This window comes from Cydia strobilella, chromosome 17 (genome assembly GCF_947568885.1).
Source record: "Cydia strobilella chromosome 17, ilCydStro3.1, whole genome shotgun sequence".
NCBI lineage: Eukaryota > Metazoa > Arthropoda > Insecta > Lepidoptera > Tortricidae > Cydia > Cydia strobilella.
In genome coordinates, this window is record NC_086057.1 from 9,855,484 (window position 1) to 9,866,958 (window position 11,475).

The window sequence follows — 11,475 nt, forward strand, 5'->3', positions numbered from 1 at the left end:
AAACATTGTATGCAACAAGTGCGTAAAGATGATTTGCGCACTTGTTGCATAAATAGCTATTTCTATCCACGTGAAGATGAAGAAGATTAAGTACTCAAGTAATTCCCAAAATAAAACAACCACATAACCTATTTCTTCTTTCGCGTTGCAAAATGCAGTGCATTTTAGTAGTAATAAGACAAAATTAAATTAAAATTAAAAAAATTAAAACAAAATATAGTCTCTTTCCACACTAGTTACCGCAAATGACAATAGCAGTACCAAAGCGGTAGCTTTTACGGAATTACCATAACTATCACTGCGGTCTCACTGCCACGTAATTAAAAAGTTGCCAAGGGTGAACTTGTTTAGTGTTTCAGGGCTCTTTAGTGTTATTATTATATTTACAACACAGTTTCTACATTTATAAAATATTTACATTTAACGAGAACGCAGGGAGCATTTAGTATAGCTGGGGCAGGAAAAATATTTAATAAGTAGGTCCCTTTACGACAACTTGTTACTTTATTTAGGAAAACGCCTTGTATAGGTAATTTTGGTGAAAGCACACAAGAATAAAGTTACCCTTATTGGTATAATCCATTTGTTTTTTTGGGTTTTAACGGGTTTTTAATATTTAACAATTTGGTTCTAAAACTAAATTAGGCCTCCAGTGTCCATAGCTGTAATCGAACCAGCGCCCTCTGTTTACGCGATAGATGCCTAGGCCTCTAATTTCGTAGTGTGCATGTCTACTTGAAATAACAGAAATTAAAATATTTTCTTATATAAAGTAATTTAATTTGTTCTTAGAACAGTTAGGTTTGTAATATAATGTCATATCTCGGAATTATTTCATTAACACCCACTACAGGGCATACTATACCTCTCCACTTTTTCTCTACTCGACCCCATTAGACAAATTTTACAGAATTAGCCCGTCATCCCGATATTTCTTTTTTTTAATTCGCTTTTTCCGAGAGCTCTAAAGAAGGAACCCTAAAAATGACAATAATATAGGTTTGATCAAAACCACAACATCATCCTATCATGAAATATGTATCTATTCGGTACAAATGTAAAAGGATATCTGACAGGGAGCTGATGACTGTTTGATGGTATTTTTAAGGCTTGAAGGCTTGGTAAGGATTAAACGCCATTAAGGCTCAGGTGTCTATGTGTGATACAGTCATTTTTGGAAGTAGCTGGTTTTAGCAAAGGATATAAAGGATGTGCAGATATGCCCGTTAGATACGACTATGTCTGGTTGATGTGTTTGGTTACCAAATATGTCTACATATAGCAGGAATTCAGCTTACACAGGCTTTGATAGACTAATAGGTATGTGCATAATTGCCGCCATTCTTTGGCACATTAAAAGTTCTCACCCACATAATATGCGGGTGAGTACATAATATTATTATGCAGTAGTTTAAAGGATGACTCACGTTAGAATGGGCCGTGTCCGGGCCGGAGCTTCCGGCGCTTCGTTTTCTATGGAAAGCATCACGTGATCACCAGGCATGTCATAGAAAAGTAAGCGCCGGAAGCTCCGACCCGGACACGGCCCGGTCTAACGTGAGTCATCCTTTATTCAATTTACAGTACTTGCCTCATTCGAAATGTTCGCTTCAGGGTCTGATTGTGCCGTGAGTACTTTCTAAAAATGACAACGTAATTTTAAATAGGTACAATAAACAAATCAATCTATTCCCACAGGTAGGCTTAAGTAAGTCTTGAGTTGTGGATATAGATAATTTAGTAAGTAGTAATAAAAAACATTCATAACTAAGGAATAAATATCTATATTCATCCATCGAACATAAATAAAATATAAATGCTCTCATTTGTACCGGAATTCGAACCTAGGACAACCAGCAGGCATTGGTCACTATCACTACCAACCAAGCCAAGGCTCAAAGGATCCGTTAAGGTTACAAGACAGTGACATCGCTAACAACGCTTAAGCAGAAACGCCGCAACAACAAGGCTGCTGCAGCCAGCATCCGTATGTAACCTTTATGCACAAAATATCAACCTGTAAATTTACGTGCCGTTATTCCTTATGTATTGTGTGACGTCCACACCTTTTAACGCGTCTCTACACATCACTCTGATGCCATTAAGATCGCTTGATCTGGCGATAAAGAATCTGATTGGTATTGATATGTGCTTCCATCTAGGAGTTCATTAGGGACTGACTGACCGGAACAGCGTATCAATAGAGAGGGTTTATTGATAAAATGGATCTCAATTAAGCCAAAATATTTTAGAAATATATTTCTGACCACTAAGTAGGTAAATCCTTTTAAACTACACCCTCCAAAGCGTTCCCGCCTCAGAATTGTGTTTGTGTTACGTTGTGTCTATAAGATTATCTTTGGGTGATTATTTGAGGGCGTAAATGGCGTAATTACTCTGGAAAGAGCGCGTAGGTATAGTCCGACAAGAAATTGTAGAAATGTATTGAGGGCGCCACTTCCTTTCCTACGTAGCTGTCACATTTTTGACGTAAAATGCTTAAACATGGCAACAATTAAGTATGGAAAATTTTAATAATTTTTTTGCAATTTCCACTATTTTATGTCGCACTATACTTTGAAGTTTGAACACTAGACTTCCAGTCCAACCGTTGGACATTGTGTCTGATAATGTTGTTATTACATACCTACCACGATAGTTTATATGGGGTAGTCTACCTCGTGACTTAATGAAAGAGCTCGGACGTAGGATTCATTCATCGTGACATAATTTAAGTTCGAATGGAGCTCCATGGCTTTTTGAACCTCGAGTCTCTCTAGCTGTCGCTAATGGCGCCGCACACGCCGGTCATCGCGATCAAACGCGCCGCCTGTCCGCTACCGCGGCAGCCGATGTTTGGCTTGACGGTGAAATCTTTCAGTGAGTGACACAAAGTTTTATTTTGGTGAATATACTGAATGTTTAGCATCTTAATATAATTTTTACAACGATGTCTCAGCAAGTATTGTTTGAAATAATGCTTATAGTTGATGAAGTTTGTCTAGGAGCCAAAACCAGATTCATCAACTTGTTGTAGTTTTGATCTTATTTTGACACGACTTTGAAGATCGCTGATTGGTGCAGACTGCAGTGCATGTGATGTGATATGAAGTAAAAAACATAAGTGAGATGCGAGCCAATCACAGAGATGTTAGTCAAGGTCGTATCAAAACCATAACAACTTGTTAAATCTGAATCAAGCTCCTAGATCGTTTTTGTAGAAAACTATTGTAGAGTCGTAGTACAATTATTCGATTTTTTAGTAACACGTGAGAAAAAAGCAGATTATTTATTAAATCATACTTTTTATAGCTTATTAATGATTTGGCTAGCCATTTGCGGTTACAGAAAATATTACTATGTACAAACAGCTTTCGTTTAACTTGTCAAAAAACTACAGCTGGTGATGGATTGAAACACACTATAATTTATAAAATAATTTTTCCGATTTAAATTCAATATCTAAACTCACTTAAAAACGGTACATGTCATCTTTCGTCTATACTACCATAGATTTTGACATCATTATTCACCCGCGACGACGCTACGACTTTTATGACATGCAAATTGTATTCTATAAGCCCGTAGCTAAACGGCTTGATGACTGACAAGCGAAGGATTAGACGACAAAGAGCATAATTTAAGCTAATATATACTTTATATATAGGAAATAAGACACCTGCTGCAAGGTTTTCCTTTAAATTAGCTTTATTAAAATTTTGAGTTGATCTTCTGAACTGTGTGACAAGTTTTTTTGATGGATTGGACGATGGTTGGATAGTAATAACTTTGCACTGATAAGTACGTACGTAAATTAAGCAAGATTGTACAATAATCGAATTTAAACTATCGTGAGACATAGGTTAACTTAGCTACTTTTAGTGACTTACAACTGGGTGAATACTTATTTTTTTCTTGTCACTAGTTGCCATATGATTATGGTCTTCTGGGTTATTCTTAAAACCCAGGTTTTATACTGTAGTTTTGCAGCAGAATTGTTAATAGATTTCTCGATAAAGTAACCTTTTTGACTTTTCCCGCAGCAATGCAGTCGGCTGCAGTAATGTCGCGCTGCAATACTGGTGTAGTTAGTATGAATCCAAACAGTAGATACCTTTACTCACAACTATACATTTCGAAATAACATTGAGCATTGCCAGTGCCTTGTTTGATTTTAAATGTGTACATGTACCTATATGTATGTGATTGTCCATAGTGCGCTGTGCACACTGTACACTGCCCGGAGCAATACTCGCTTATTCATAAAGGCAGGTGTTGAATCGAGCGCGAACTTAATAGCTCGTGCTTTCGGCTCTCGCGCGTTCGCAGTGACCGATATGAAAATAAAATAAATAATTTTACCAATTGGTCACTACAATAAAGTTGTTTATTCAATTTTGTAGTCTTAGTCTTTTGTTTAGTATTAGTTTTTAGTTTTAATTTAGTTTTTTTACAGATGTTAGTTTTTTAATACTACATATTTTAAATCTGTTTTTTTTTTTTATATTTCATTTTGTAGTTGATTCATCATATGATATCGCTGCAAGTCAAATCTGTTAATTGAGACAATCAAAAAATGCATTTTCATGTCAAGGAATGTTCCGCTCCTGTACTTACAAGCGTACATGTTTGGCCTAAGACAACAAACGCCGACGTAGCCTCATTGTTAGACTCCAAATATGAAATAAGACTTCTGATAATTAATATAAATTCACGGACACTTTACAGTAAAGGAAAAAATGCCAATTGCTTTCGGCTTGTCGCGCATGATTCGCAGTTGATGTATTGAAAATAAAAATATATTTTTAACAATCCAACGCTTGAATACCATTGATTCTTTAATTATATAGTTAATTCATACGATACGGATGCAAGTCAAACCTGTTACTTTTATTTGATTAACAGTAAAAACAATAACATAGTTGATTATGTTTAAAGGGCAGTTATTAAAAACAAACATGTTTTTAAGATTCAGTCATTCAATCAGTCGATCATTAGGCATTTAGCATATTTTTGTTTCATTATCAATAAGTTTGGAAATAGGTGTGTCACTGTACTGAGATAGACAAATTGGTAAACTTTCAAAATATAAGTTAAGTCGAATTGACCATGCCGTGACTCATAATGAGATTTGAAATAAGATGATACTCTAGGTTCAAAGTCATATATTTAGATCATAGATTTCTCGGCTGAAAATTTACTATGCACGTTAACACTCTTAAGCTGTAATTCTCATTGCAAAGATGTTTTTAGGAAAACCAATACCTGTAAAAATAATTATAGTGTATAACTAGCCTTATGAACCGATTTTGCATGTACAACCAGCCTTAAAGTTTGTAGTCTATGATTGTTCATTATTTTAGTATGTGGGTATTTTTGCATTTTGTAATTTTTCCTCAGTCACCCGTTGACCACGAACGCTGTAAAGAGTTCGAAACGTCGGGATGTATTATAAATTCAATATACGCGATATAATCCGTTTTCATAGTTTTATTTCAAAACCAATACAATTCAATCTTATACATATTGCATAGGTGTTTTACCCCTTCCTCTCGTGTAAAGTTCTTTTCTGCTCTCCGGCCGATGACCGTCAACTTCCGGCTCGTTGCGCTAAACGAAGTTGCCGGTTTCCGGCTTCGTCCAACAAAATAATAGTATACACACCTCGGTCAGTAAATAAAAAAGCTTCAAATCACTTGCTATTTTATACAAGGGACCAACAGGCCACAATATTTACAGAACTGAACGTTGCGTCGAAACCCCATCAGGATGAAGAAAGTTTGTCCTTCGAGTGATCGAGTGTGAGGGACGTAACTAGATAGATCAGCGGGCTTATCACGATAACATTTTTATCGCCTGTCACCATGCCTGTCACGTTCTAACAAGTATGTAAGTGCGAAAGTGACAGGCATAGTGACAGGTGATAAAAATGCTACCGTGCTAAGCCCGCAGGTAAGCAATTTTCAAATTTCGATGTTCGCGGCAGCATCCATAAGGCACTGGTACATGTTGTTTCCCGGGCCCCATTTGAAGCTTTGTTTGTTACTAACATTTCTATGGACTAATTATGTCTGATACAAATAAATTGAAATTGAAATTGCAGTAGTTGCGCGATGGTTTGCGATTTTGTGTCACAGACACATTATTAAGCCGAAAACTATATCAGGATGGAGCAGTCCTCATTTTGTTATTTCATGCTTACAGTAGCCTTAGCACACGAGCCTGTTTATTGCGAGTACCTACCTATAGGTGCTTTGGATTTTGCAGCCACATCACATCTTTATACCTACTGGTGCATCAGAGACGACCGCTCGTCTAACTTCAGTAACCTATAGGCATGCAAGCCCTAGCCATATATTATAATTACTAGCGCACTGGCTTATCCACTTCCTAACCAACCACTTCAAGAAGACCTCGAGATCCGTAAAAACTATACATAATCTTAGCCCCCACTTATACTGGTAGCGACTGGATTGAGAACCTTGGCTATTGGACTGTCTTTATAGTTGCGATGGGCGTCGCTAAAAGCTGGACTCACGTTCGGGGCATTAGGGCATAGAATAGGCACCTGAGGATAGTAAAGTGCACACAACGCACAAACTGCTCCTTAGATCCAGTTAGTTACAAGATATATACTTCTAATAATAAGCTAACATGAATGTTGACGCCCTCTTAAAATTAAAAGTCTTAGGTCTATCCTTTCTGTAATAAATTTATTCGTCACGCCATTCCATTATTTGCCTCTGATTTATGCGTTAAAAAAGGTATTGACAGTTTTCTGCCACATACTCTGCTTCCGCACTAATACCCACCCGGCTACGCCATTAACCCTTCTCTGTCCAGGTCCTACTGGCTTTTTTTCTTGGCCGTCATCGAGCAAGTTATCTTCACGCCATGAGCAAGCATGCAAGTATAATATATATCCTATATATAATTTGTAGAAGAGTGACCATTCTGCGTCTCATAAGTCTAACCCATCACCCCGTGCAAATGATACTCTGGCCATAATTATAAATAAACAAGCATATCTCTGTAGGCTCTACCCTATAGGATCTGAAGAGGAGTGACCATTCTGTAAGTCTTAACCACTCTACCCCATCGCCCCGCGCAAATGATACTCTCGCCATAATTATAAACGCATCAATCCCGCGCCCGAGGCAATGCGCGAGTAAACGGTTATTAGAAGGATTTTAATATTTTCGCCGAGCAGCCACGTAACGAGCCATGACAATTCTTAGCGCTTGGTTTTGTATAAAAATAATATGTAAGAGGAGCATTCTACGAGAATGTCGCTAACAAAATGCATTTTTTTTTATACCTACTAGGTACCTACTTCTAAAAATTATAAGAAAGCAAAAGGCCTGGTAAAATTTCATGACTTGGCTATTCTCGAACTTTACGCATTTAATTGAGGGAGCTGCCATACAAGGCGTTTTGCAAGTGGAATGCTTCAGGGGAGGTTAGTTCAGTCCAGTGGCGGTTTTCTCCATAGAGATTTTCTCTTAAATGTAATATTATATATCATATCAGCTAAAGGCATCTTGAACGCAGGCGCTCCCCATAGAATACAATTTCTAGAACTGTGTCGTATGTAGGTATAATTATTCGACCGCAGTTGAACTCGACGTTGCCAGGTTGAAAAGTGGTGCAACGGCACCACACGATGATAACGATCCCTCACCAGCCACTTGTGATTCCCCTTACGATTCTCATACATTCGCCATCGAAATAAATTACACTTTTAAAAATTGGAATTAAGTGTTTCTAGCTTTTGCCGTCATTTGTGCTACCTACCTGATATTGTTATCAATTTCATGTACGTTTAATTACGTTTTCCCAGGACCGGAGTCACAGTAGAAGATTAAAATTCGAGCCTTACACCCCCACTGAACGAAACAGGATGAAAAGAAGATGAAGAATAATTACCTTTATTTTTTGAGTTTCGCGTAGCATAAATATAATATATATATAATATATAGAGATATTATCTTTTTACTGTCCTTCGAGTGACGTAGACCATCTGTGGTCATATTGTGAGTTCGTTTTTCGTGAGTAAGTTACTCTGTGCCTAACCTATGTTATGCCATCATTGAAAACACTGCCTCTGTCAATACTGGAATGAAAGCCAACTCAACATCATGCATTAACTTTCTCGCCGTGCCGCTACACATATTAATTGGACACCATACACAATTTACACTAATCTTAACACTGCTAATGCTAAGTCCAGTTGCCAATACTTCAATACAGCTATAACTTTGCGTTTGACTAAACTGGTAACGCGCTACTTGCAACTTTGCTACCTTAAAATAAGGTTATATTTTTTTTCAGTTTAATCAAGTGTAAATATAATTATATAGTTGATCCCGTAATAAAGACGTGACGTTAATTTTGATGAATGTATTGTAATATTTGTGTTGAAGTGTGACGGAGTGATTTGACACGGCTCTAGTCGAATTTGATAATTGTGTAACTAGTGTTTGTACGAGTAGAAAGTGTTCAAAAAAATTGTAAATTGAAGCTATAATAAGTATAGGAGGTAAATTTGACTTGTTTAGTGACAGCTTATGACATCGCATAGTGACAATGTCGTTAGTTTTATGAAAGTGGCCAAATATTACTTATTATAGCTAACTAGTTAACTACTTAACTACTGTCTAACTATCTAAATAGTGGCTAATCAAAGAAAATTAAAGTAACCAACTAACCACAGTGTTAACCTTTCTACGGCAAATTGTCCACCTATATAAAATATGACTGTGAAATGTCCGCATGTTTTCTGAAAAGTGACCAACTAATATTAAAACATTCGGTATTTTAGATATTTCTGTAGAACCTTACTTGGAGTATAGTAGTTCCCGTTATTCTCAAATTACGAACCATATTTAGAATACCATAGGCATCGGTAGCGGTACGTTAATATTACAGTAATCTGTCAATTACATCTAAAGCTTTACGATGTCGTTACACTGTCCTAGATAGCGCCACTGAGCTATCAGTACACGTTCACAATAAATCGATAGAAAATTGCTTTGACATTTCCACAGATACAACCTTCAAAAACTCCTAACTTATCAAAAGCGCACGTTACAAAAGCAATCTTAGAAACTCTAAAATACAGTCGAAAGTTGAATGTTGTGTAAAAGAGGAGTAGGTATTGGTGTAAGTGATAGTTTGAAATGTCACGCCTACTTTGCGACACGGGCGCTTGGTATAGTTCAATGTTGTTCATTATTGAGGTTTCGAAACCGAAAGGCTATTTTTAGCGCGAAGGGTGTTGAGTATTGATTTTCAATTTGATATATGTTTTTATTTTATCAAATTATTGCAATGCACTTAATCTATTCAATTACCCATTCGTACATAGTTATACTATTAATGCGAAATACTCGTATGTCCATGCCTATGCAGGACATAGCTCCCATTAAATTGCTTCTACGTCTTTATATTACCTGAACCTCCTAGAATGTTCACTTTTTATTGCTTAACTTCTTTAATTTCATAGGTCCATAGCCAATACAATGAAAATATTTGAAATAAAGGAAAAGTGCGATTTATCGTTTCGTTCGACTCCAACTGCCACTCGACCCTCTGAACTACCGAATTACCCGTCACACCATACTACTTTTCACTGACCTTATAGTTCTGAATCAGCGAATAGCTAAATATTCGGTATAAACTTACGTACGACAGATGTTAAGACATTCAACTATCTTACTTAAATCCTTACGGTAAGTACGGCGCTATTAATTAAATCATCGCCTACCAAAATTTTAATTGCACACGCTACCATGACCCATCTCTCAATGACACCTCTCGAAAACGAGACAAAAGAACAAAAGAACGAACCCATTACTTGCACAACCACGATTTTATATTCACGCCGACTGCCTCATGTAATGACACGAACACATATCATTTAAAAAAGGCGTAACTATCTATGAAACTCAAGGGGTGATACTACCTTTTGAAAATTTGGTGTTCTGGCCTCATCTAATAGAGTCCAACCAAATTACTTCTTACGACCACCATGTTAACCATATGACGGAGATTAGCAAAATTGAAGCTATAGCTGTTTATATTAGAGTTGAAAATAGGAAAGATATGGGAGTTATGTCGTGAGACACCACGCCTACTCTTGCTTAAAACGGGGACAATTTTCTTTGATATTTTGAATGAGATTAAGGCCAAGTACAAATAAGTGTAAATAAACTAGTGCGTTGGAAAGTTCAGAGCAAACGTTCGGAAATGTTCATTCATCTTGTTAATGTTAACGCCTTCAACAAGACTTTTCGGGATATTTGTACACACCTAATCATTTTCTAAGAATTTTTCTCCAATAATAGGTATATAAGCAAATAAAGGTTTCAAATGATTTATTTTTTTGGTGTTAACTGGAGGTCCCAAACAAAAATGGCGGTGTAGATGATTTGATCGATCGCACTGTACCGATCATTTTACAACCAAGCTTGTGTCAAAGTCCAAAAATAAATAAAGGTTCAAAGATATTGATAACAAACGATCCTGTTATATTGCTGTGCTTGGCATACAACAGTCTCCTGAAATTCTAGCCACGTAGTCAGTCCACCATGTTTTTTTCTTAGCTTGTTATAGTGAACCCACTGCTGAGCAAAGGCCTCTCCCTTTGATCCCCACAATTCCCTTCGTTGCTTTTTTAGTAATAGTAGTTAGTAGTTGTCTCGCAATCTCCGTCTGTTCCTGCCTGCCACGTCCGCACTTATCATGCGGCATCTACTTGGTGCCTATACTATCTCATCTACCCGGATGCAAGAGGCAAATGTGTCCTGTCCAGTCCCACGTTAGCCTGGTAGTCTTCTCCCCTACATCAGTTTACCCTGTTAATAAAAAAATTGGAAATAACTCTACAGACGTTTCTGTCCAAATCAAACCTTGCAGAAGCAGGCTTGGGGTGAAAAGGGAAGCCTTATTTTTAAATACGCAATTTAGCAATTTTTTTAACTCGAAACTTGGATTGTCAAATTAAGCACAAAACACAAGTCCGATCGAGTCGGCAGCGCACTATGGCTATGGCTGGTTGCTAAGTAAGTATCTTCCAAGACCACACCATGCTTTTGACAAAAACTTTTGAATCGCTTCCAAGCAGTCAAAAGCTCGGCTCCAACGGTTCAACGTGCGCTCATATCAGAAGAAAAACACGCTATATACTTAACTATAATAACCGAAACATCCTAGCGTCAAAACTGGGTCTAATATTTTCGTCGGTCGTCACGTTTCGTCATGCGCGCGTAATGATACGAATTACCATAATTGCGCGGGGGGCGGGGCCAAATGACAATCACGCGGCGACCTAATGAACGGGTGCGCGGGCGCATGGACAGGTGCTAGGAGGGAGGAGTCCCTCGGGACTATCGATATCGATAAGGTATATTTTGGGCAACAGTTTCGAAAATCACTCTTTTGAAAAATAGTGGTATCACAGTGATGGGAATTTTG